Source organism: Rhipicephalus microplus, unplaced genomic scaffold, assembly GCF_043290135.1.
Source record: "Rhipicephalus microplus isolate Deutch F79 unplaced genomic scaffold, USDA_Rmic scaffold_303, whole genome shotgun sequence".
Taxonomy (NCBI): Eukaryota; Metazoa; Arthropoda; class Arachnida; order Ixodida; family Ixodidae; genus Rhipicephalus; species Rhipicephalus microplus.
This window is the reverse complement of record NW_027464872.1, coordinates 97,501-107,500: the sequence shown is the minus strand read 5'-3', so window position 1 is coordinate 107,500 and position 10,000 is coordinate 97,501. Positions and strand designations below refer to the sequence as shown.

The following is a 10,000-nucleotide window of genomic DNA, read 5'->3' as shown; positions in this document are numbered from 1 at the left end:
CACAGTTTTCCCGGTGGTGCCGCACCCGGGCTCGCCCCGGCAGACGCGTTTTTTTTTTTCTTTCGCCCCGGCTGACGCAGTTTTCGCGCCGCCCCGGCAGACGCGGTTTTCGCGCCGCCCCGGCAGACGCGGTTTTTTGCGCCGCCCCGGCTGACGCGGTTTTTTGCCGCCCCGGCTGACGCAGTTCGGACTTGGCACTTTTTGGCTGAGCCTGGCTGGCGGCCCACTCACTCGATCGCCATGTCTGTTTGCCACAGTTTTCCCGGTGGTGCCGCACCCGGGCTCGCCCCGGCTGACGCAGTTTTCGCGCCGCCCCGGCTGACGCGGTTTCGTGCCGCCCCGGCAGACGCGGTTTTTTGCGCCGCCCCGGCTGACGCGGTTTTTTGCCGCCCCGGCTGACACGGTTCGGACTTTGCACTTTTCGGCTGTGCCTGGCTGGCGGCCCACTCACTCGATCGCCATGTCTGTTTGCCACAGTTTTCCCGGTGGTGCCGCACCCGGGCTCGCCCCGGCAGACGCGTTTTTTTTTTTTTTTCTTTCGCCCCGGCTGACGCAGTTTTCGCGCCGCCCCGGCTGACGCGGTTTCGTGCCGCCCCGGCAGACGCGGTTTTTTGCGCCGCCCCGGCTGACGTGGTTTTTGCCGCCCCGGCTGACGCAGTTCGGACTTTGCACTTTTTGGCTGAGCCTGGCTGGCGGCCCACTCACTCGATCGCCATGTCTGTTTGCCACAGTTTTCCCGGTGGTGCCGCACCCGGGCTCGCCCCGGCAGACGCGTTTTTTTTTTCCTTCGCCCCGGCAGACGTGGTTCCCCCCCCCCCCCTCCGTCTTTCTTTTTGTTTTTTTTTTCGCCGCGGCTGAAGTGGATTTTTCGGTGCCTCGACGCCCCGGTAGTCGCGGTTTTTCCGTTTCCGCACGGCCCCGGCTGACGCTGCTCGGTCACAGTCGCCTTTTGTGGTGATTGCAGACTTCTTGAGCGCGGGTGTTTTTTTTTTTGTTGTTGTTGTTGTTTTATTACGCATTCGCTCCAGCAGACGCTGTTTAGACTTTTTGTTTCCTCTTTTATCCTGCGACGAGGTGACGAGGTTTATTCGGTGCCCCGCCGCCCCGGCTGAAGTGATTTTTCCTGTCCCGTGCCGCCCCGGCTGACGCGGTTGGGACTTCGCGTTTGTTCGGCCGCCACGGGTTTTGGCGCACTCGCTCGGTTGCTTGTTGTTGCCACTTGTTGCGAACCCAGGTTTCTTGAGCGAGCGCGGGCGTTTTTTCTTCCTTTCTTTCTTTGTTCTATGTGTTAGCGAATCGGCCTTTAATATCACACGAGGACTCACAACCAACAATTTTCAGTTTGAAGTGTAAAAAATCTGCAGGTGTTGACGTAACTGACTTGCCCCGTACCCTTGAGTACATCCATGAAGTTCTCGTAGTACTACTAAATCGCATTATTCCAAGTGGAGAAATTCCCATAAACTTGCAAACCTCTACACGAAAATCGGTGCGCGTGATAAAGTTGAAAATTATCGTCCGATATCAAATGTGCCTTCTATAACACAAATTCTAGGAAAAAAAAAAAAAAACACTTGTTCGCCGTTTTCTGCGCCGTGACTGGCAGCACTCCGGCGAAGCGAAACGGGGTCGATTCGAGCACGATATCGGCGTCTTTCGACGTGCTCGCCGGCGACCGTCGCACGAGTACGTCGCACGAGCGCGTCTGCCGGGGCGCCGTTTGCGAAGCCGACGCAAAAGTGGGAACCGCCGCTCGGATGATCGCCGCTTTCGGCAGAGTGAGTGTTGGCACTCCGGGGAAGCGAAACAGCGTGAATGCGCCCACGAAATCGGCGTATTTTGAAGTGCCCGCCGGCGACCGTCGCACGAGTACGGTAAACCGCGTCAGCCGGGGCGTAGTTCGGGACGCCGACGAAAAAGTGGGAAGCGCAACTCGGATCTTCGCCGTTTTTGCAGGAGTGAGTGGCGGCCCTCCTGCGAGACCAAGAAGCATCGATTCGTGCACGAATTCGGCGCCTTTCGACGTGATCGCCGGCGACCGTCGCTCGAGTAGGGCAAACCGCGTCTGCCGGGGCGGGCTTCGGGACGCCGATGCGAAAGTGGGAAACGCTGCTCGGATGTTCGCCGTTTTTGGCCGAGTGAGTGCTGGCACTCGGGCGAAGCCAAACGGGGCCGATTACGGCACGATATCGGCGTCTTTCGACGTGCCCGCCGGCGACCGTCGCACGAGTACGGTAAACCGCGTCAGCCCGGGCGGAGTTCGGGACGCCGATGCGAAAGTGGAGAACGCCGCTCGGATCTTCGCCGTTTTTGGAGGAGTGAGTGGCGGCACTCCGGAGAAGCCAAGGAGCGCCAATTAGCGCACGATATCGGCGTCTTTCGACGCGCTCGCCGGCGACCGTCGCACGAGTAGGGCAAACCGCGTCTGCCGGGGCGGGGTTTACGACGCCGACGCAAAAGTGGGAACCGCCGCTCGGATGTTGGCCGTTTTTGGCAGAGTGAGTGCTGGCACTCCGGCGACGCGAAAGAGCGCGAATGCGCCCACGAAAGTGGCGTATTTGGACGTGCGTGACGGCGACCGCTGCAGGAGTACGAAAAACCACGTCAGCCGGGGCGAGCGACACACGGCGGTCTGGGTGCTTATCGCTGCTATTATAGGGGCACCCCGGCAGACGCAGAAAAAAAAAAAAAATTTTCGACCTTCTTTTTTGCTGGTCGAGCTCGGGTAACCCAGGTCGCAATGGGAGCCGCGCACGAAAGCGGCGTCGCGAGACGCGTTCGCGGTCGCTAGTCGCACGAGCTCGGCAACCGCGTCAGCCGGCGCGGAGTTCGGGATGCCGACGGCTAAGTGGGTACCGCTGCTCGGATGTTCGCCGTTTTTGGCCGAGTGAGTGCTGGCACTCCGGTGAAGCCAAGGAGCGCCAATTCGTGCACGATATCGGCGTCTTTCGACGTGCCCGCCGGCCACCGCCGCACGAGTACGGCAAACCGCGTCTGCCGGGGCGGGGTTCGCGACGCGTACGCAATAGTGGGAACCGTCGCTCGGATGTTCGTCGTCTTTGGCCGAGCGAGTGCTGGCACTCCGGCGAAGCGAAACGGGGCCGATTCGGGCACGATATCGGCGTATTTCGACGTGCTCGCCGGCGACCGTCGCACGAGTACGGCAAAGCGCGTCTGCCGGGGCGAGGTTTGCGACGCCGACGAAAAAGTGGGAAGCGCCGCTCGGATCTTCGCCGTTTTTGCAGGAGTGAGTGGCGGCCCTCCTGCGAGACCAAGAAGCATCGACTCGCGCACGATATCGGTGTCTTTCGACGTGCCCGCCGGCCACCGCCGCACGAGTACGGCAAACCGCGTATGCCGGGGCGGGGTTGGCGACGCCGACGCAAAAGTGGGAACCGCCACTAGGATGTTCGCCGTTTTTGGCAGAGTGAGTGCTGGCACTCCGGCGAAGCGAAAGAGCGCGAATGCGCCCACGAAAGTGGCGTGTTTGGACGTGCTTGACGACGACCACCGCAGGAAAACGAAAAACCACGTCAGCCGGGGCGAGCGACCCATGGCGGTCTGGGTGCTTATCGCTGCTATTATAGGGGCACCCCGGCAGACGCAAAAAAAAAAAAAAATTTTTTTCGACATTCTTTTTTGCTCGTCGACCTCGGGTGACCCAGGTCGCAGTGGGAGCCGCGCACGAAAGCGGCATCGCGAGACGGCTTCGCGGTCGCTAGTCGCACGAGCTCGGCAACCGCGTCTGCCGGGGCGGAGTTCGGGACGCCGACGGCTAAGTGGGAACCGCCGCTCGGATGTTCGCCGTTTGTGGCCGAGTGAGTGCTGGCACTCCGGCGAAGCCAAACGGGGCCGATTCCGGCACGATATCGGCGTCTTTCTACGTGCTCGCCGGCGACCGTCGCACGAGTACGGCAAAGTGCGTCTGCCGGGGCGGGGTTTGCGACGCGTACGCAATAGTGAGAACCGTCGCTCGGATGTTCGTCGTCTTTCGCCGAGCCAGTGCTGGCAATCCGGCGAAGCCGAACGGAGCCGATTCGGGCACGATATCGGCGTCTTTCCACGTGCTCGCCGGCGACCGTCGCACGAGTACGGTAAACCGCGTCAGCCGGGGCGGAGTTCGGGACGCCGATGCGAAAGTGGGAAGCGCCGCTCGGATCTTCGCCGTTTTTGGAGGAGTCAGTGGCGGCACTCCGGTGAAGCCAAGGTGCGCCAATTCGCGCACGATATCGGCGTCTTTCGACGTGCCCGCCGGCCACCGTCGCACGAGTACGGCAAACCTCGTCTGCCGGGGCGGGGTTTGCGACGCCGACGCAAAAGTGGGAACCGCCGCTCGGATGTTCGCCGTTTTTGGCAGAGTGAGTGCTGGCACTCCGGCGAAGCGAAAGAGCGCGAATGCGCCCACGAAAGTGGCGTGTTTGGACGTGCTTGACGACGACCACCGCAGGAAAACGAAAAACCACGTCAGCCGGGGCGAGCGACCCATGGCGGTCTGGGTGCTTATCGCTGCTATTATAGGGGCACCCCGGCAGACGCAAAAAAAAAAAAAATTTTTTTCGACATTCTTTTTTGCTCGTCGACCTCGGGTGACCCAGGTCGCAGTGGGAGCCGCGCACGAAAGCGGCGTCGCGAGACGGCTTCGCGGTCGCTAGTCGCACGAGCTCGGCAACCGCGTCTGCCGGGGCGGAGTTCGGGACGCCGACGGCTAAGTGGGAACCGCCGCTCGGATGTTCGCCGTTTGTGGCCGAGTGAGTGCTGGCACTCCGGCGAAGCCAAACGGGGCCGATTCCGGCACGATATCGGCGTCTTTCTACGTGCTCGCCGGCGACCGTCGCACGAGTACGGCAAAGTGCGTCTGCCGGGGCGGGGTTTGCGACGCGTACGCAATAGTGAGAACCGTCGCTCGGATGTTCGTCGTCTTTCGCCGAGCCAGTGCTGGCACTCCGGCGAAGCCGAACGGAGCCGATTCGGGCACGATATCGGCGTCTTTCCACGTGCTCGCCGGCGACCGTCGCACGAGTACGGTAAACCGCGTCAGCCGGGGCGGAGTTCGGGACGCCGATGCGAAAGTGGGAAGCGCCGCTCGGATCTTCGCCGTTTTTGGAGGAGTCAGTGGCGGCACTCCGGTGAAGCCAAGGTGCGCCAATTCGCGCACGATATCGGCGTCTTTCGACGTGCCCGCCGGCCACCGTCGCACGAGTACGGCAAACCTCGTCTGCCGGGGCGGGGTTTGCGACGCCGACGCAAAAGTGGGAACCGCCGCTCGGATGTTCGCCGTTTTTGGCAGAGTGAGTGCTGGCACTCCGGCGAAGCGAAAGAGCGTGAATGCGCCCACGAAAGTAGCGTATTTGGACGTGCTTGACGGCGACCGCCGCAGGAGTACGAAAAACCACGTCAGCCGGGGCGAGCGACCCACGGCGGTCTGGGTGCTTATCGCTGCTATTATAGGGGCACCCCGGCAGACGCAGAAAGAAAAAAAAAATGGGGACATGGCGTGCGTCACCGTGCGGCTTCGCAGCGTTGCCGAAGTCGCCGAGCCCTTCGACTGAGCCGAACGGCGGACAGGGAACGTTGGTCGGCCGTTCTAACCTGTCGGTGCCACGCCGAGACGTCGTTAAGGAAAACCGCGTCGTGGGCCTCTACGACGCCGTCGAGTCGTTGTACGTTTGGTGTCCAGCGTGTCGGCGGCGAGTAGCGGACACGTCGTTCACGACTTCGGTCTTTCGCAGTCGACGCGAACTTGCGGAGAGTCGTGGTGCCTCACGTTTTCGGCAGAAACCGCGGCGGAATTTTCCCGTGCGTGCGCGCACGACCTCGGTGCTGTGCCGTCAGCGTAGTGTTGCACAAACTCGTGGCCTACCCAAGGTGCGGTACGTTTGCGGCCGTATCCTCGGTGGGAATTTCGTGAGTAGGGTCGCAAATTCTACGACCTCGGCGGGTTTGAGAGCGACGTAGACTTGTGGCACGCTCAACATGCCACACGTTTCGGGGCACACCCGCGGTGAAATTTTCTCGAGTACGCTCGTATTAGGGCCCAAGGAGGTCTGGGTACTTATCGCTGCTATTATGTGGGGGTTCTCGTGAGCGGCGTACGCGAAAGCGACCGGGTGTCTGATATGCGGCGGGCTTCGGCCTCGTCAAGCGTGTCCTCGGGTCTGCTCCAGGGGAATCCACGGCAGTCGTCTGCAGCCTCATCCGCTTGATGCGTTAGGGGCTGGTTGTCGGACGGTGCCGTTTTACCACGATATCGAGGTGTGTTCCGTGTCGTCCTCGGGCGATTCAGATGCGAAAGCGCCGAAGACGCGGGCGTGACCCGTCGTCTGGCGGCTTTGCAGTCTCGGCTCTGTTGCTAGTTCCGGCCGGTCCACCGACAGTGCAGCGGGCTTGGGCAACCCGCACGGCGCGACCGAGTCGATGCAACGAAAAAGAGCGAGCATGAACGTGCTTCTTGCCGCACGGCTCCCACTCGTCTTTCGGGAAGGTTGTGCCGTAGCGAGCTCGAACGCCGTCATCTCGGAGTGCAAAATAAGCGTGTTGGGGCGCCTGAAGGTGGCCTCCGCCGCACACAGACTGCGTCCGGCCCGCCGAGGGCGAGGACGGACGCGCAGTCGAACGATTACCTGGTTGATCCTGCCAGTAATCATATGCTTGTCTCAAAGATTAAGCCATGCATGTCTAAGTACATGCCGAAATAAGGCGAAACCGCGAATGGCTCATTAAATCAGTTATGGTTCCTTAGATCGTTTCTTCCTACTTGGATAACTGTGGCAATTCTAGAGCTAATACATGCAGTGAGCCTGGAGCCCTTTGGGTAACGGGTGCTTTTATTAGACCAAGATCGATCGGGTTTCGGCCCGTATTGTGTGGTGACTCTGGATAACTTTGTGCTGATCGCATGGCCACGAGCCGGCGACGTTTCTTTCAAGTGTCTGCCTTATCAACTTTCGATGGTAGGTTACTTGCTTACCATGGTTGTTACGGGTAACGGAGAATCAGGGTTCGATTCCGGAGAGGGAGCCTGAGAAACGGCTACCACATCCAAGGAAGGCAGCAGGCGCGCAAATTACCCACTCCCGGCACGGGGAGGTAGTGACGAAAAATAACAATACGGGACTCTTTTGAGGCCCCGTAATTGAAATGAGTACACTCTAAATCCTTTAACGAGGATCAATTGGAGGGCAAGTCTGGTGCCAGCAGCCGCGGTAATTCCAGCTCCAATAGCGTATACTAAAGCTGCTGCGGTTAAAAAGCTCGTAGTTGGATCTCAGTTCCAGACGAGTAGTGCATCTACCCGATGCGACGGCTCGGACTGAACATCATGCCGGTTCTTTCTTGGTGCACTTCATTGTGTGCCTCGAGATGGCCGGTGCTTTTACTTTGAAAAAATTAGAGTGCTCAACGCAGGCGAGTCGCCTGAATAAACTTGCATGGAATAATAGAACAAGACCTCGTTTCTGTTCTGTTGGTTTTTGGAATACGAGGTAATGATTAAGAGGGACGGACGGGGGCATTCGTATTGCGGCGCTAGAGGTGAAATTCTTGGACCGTCGCAAGACGAACTACTGCGAAAGCATTTGCCAAGAATGTTTTCATTGATCAAGAACGAAAGTCAGAGGTTCGAAGGCGATCAGATACCGCCCTAGTTCTGACCATAAACGATGCCAACCAGCGATCCGCCTGAGTTACTCAAATGACTCGGCGGGCAGCTTCCGGGAAACCAAAGTATTTGGGTTCCGGGGGAAGTATGGTTGCAAAGCTGAAACTTAAAGGAATTGACGGAAGGGCACCACCAGGAGTGGAGCCTGCGGCTTAATTTGACTCAACACGGGAAAACTTACCCGGCCCGGACACTGGGAGGATTGACAGATTGAGAGCTCTTTCTTGATTCGGTGGATGGTGGTGCATGGCCGTTCTTAGTTGGTGGAGCGATTTGTCTGGTTAATTCCGATAACGAACGAGACTCTAGCCTATTAAATAGGTGCGGGGTTCCCAGCACCTTACAACCTTCTTAGAGGGACAAGCGGCTCCTAGCCGCACGAAACAGAGCAATAACAGGTCTGTGATGCCCTTAGATGTCCGGGGCCGCACGCGCGCTACACTGAAGGAAGCAGCGTGTCTTTATCCCTGTCTGAAAAGACTGGGTAACCCGTGGAACTTCTTTCGTGATTGGGATAGGGGCTTGCAATTGTTCCCCTTGAACGAGGAATTCCCAGTAAGCGCGAGTCATAAGCTCGCGTTGATTACGTCCCTGCCCTTTGTACACACCGCCCGTCGCTACTACCGATTGAATGATTTAGTGAGGTCTTCGGACCGATGTCCGGCGCGGCCTTTCGGTTGCGCCGGTCTGTTGGAAAGATGACCAAACTTGATCATTTAGAGGAAGTAAAAGTCGTAACAAGGTTTCCGTAGGTGAACCTGCGGAAGGATCATTAACGGATTGTGAAGGGTGAGCGCCTCAGCTGCGTCTGCGCCCGACACTTTCTGCCGCTGACCCCGTTTGGACGCGGGGTCGGCTTTTCCCCACGGGGCTGCCTGAATGTGGAGCGGCACCCCGTGACAAATTGTTGCGCCCAGCGGACGCCAACACCGCGACCTTGGACGGTCGGCCAGGTGGCGGACGCGGGTACAAACGGCGCAACGCACTCATAGGTCGGCTTTCGACCCGCCACTGCACCGTGGCTCGAAGCGCTCGAAATGCGCGACCCGACCGCTGCGGGACCGCCTAGTACTGTAAACAGGAGCGGCGGAGCGCGAACGGCGAGTCGTGGTTACGTCGGTAGAAGGCGAGGCTGCGCGTTCCCGAAACGCCAGCCGAGTGCCCTCCCGACCGTTCGAGCGTGCAAGAACGAGACCCGACAATCGCGCGGCGACTGCCAAGTACGAGAGGAACGGCACAAGCGTCGGCGGTCGGTCAAGGAACTGGCGATGTGACGGGTCCGCTGTGCACCAGTGCATACCGTCCCGCCGTCCGCGGCAAGCGCCTCCGCGTCCTCGGGTGACGGAGGCTGCCGGTCGGTTCTTGCAGGCGAGGGATCTCGCTGGCACCGGTTCGCGTTGACGCGCGGCCGGTCATGGCACGGCGATGCGACGGCCGAGGTGCGCAGTACTCGATGGAGGAACCGCACGCTCCGATGACCGTCCCGCCCTCCGCGGCGTATGCGTACCGACCGTAATGGTTGCAGCAGCGCCGGCCGGCTTTTGAATTCGCCACACGAAACACGGTGCGAGATCGCGGTTAGGGGAGCGTCGACGTTGCCAGGCGTTTTGCTTGCTGCCGAGGGAAAGGCGGCACGGCCACGTCGCGCTCGTCGCGATTAGCGGGTCTGCGCGCTTTGGGAAGGTGCCGCAACGACTTGCCGAAAGAGGAAGCACGGAAGAACGAGGGACTTGGACGTCCCGACAATTGAACGCACTTGCGGCCAGGCCCTTGCTGGCTTCGTTCTTCCGCCTCGAGTAGGCTCGTACGCGGCTCCGGCGCCGAAAGTGGTCCTTGGCACCGACTTCGGTGGACGTGGGAAGTGCCGCGCAAGTACGGCGCGCCTGGCTCCACCTGTTGGCTAAAGTAGGCAGCCGGATCGGCATTTTGGTGTGCGGTGGCAAACCGTGGATGCGAAAAAAGCTTGTGCGATTTCGTGGAACAAAAAGCGGGGGTCCCCCTTTTTATGCGGAGGAGACCGACCCGCCCGCCGTGGTGAACCGCGACGCCACGGTAAAAACGGGAGAGGCTTGTCGATGGGACCGTGCATCCCGCGCTCCACGGAGGCCGGGAGGCGGCCGCCCGAGGAAATGTGTAGCCGTCGAGGCCCGCATCTGCGTGCACTCTTATCCAAATGGGTGTACCGCAGGCATTTTCTGGTTAGGCGGGCCAATGAGAGCGAGCACACAACGATACCTACGGGTCCGGCTTGGAGAACCGGCTTCGACGCCTCCCGAGTATTTATAGAGGGGTGGACCACGAAAGCACTCGCAAGTAGCGGAAGCGAAACGCCGTCCGAAACAC

At 60.0% G+C, this 10,000-nt stretch overlaps 1 non-coding gene across 1 annotated transcript; it reads left to right on the top strand.

The window, feature by feature from the left end:
- Positions 1-6,617: 6,617 nt before the first annotated feature.
- On the top strand, positions 6,618-8,432 carry LOC142793484 (small subunit ribosomal RNA). The gene has a single exon (XR_012891573.1). It is a non-coding gene; the product is annotated as a small subunit ribosomal RNA (ribosomal RNA).
- Positions 8,433-10,000: the final 1,568 nt, after the last annotated feature.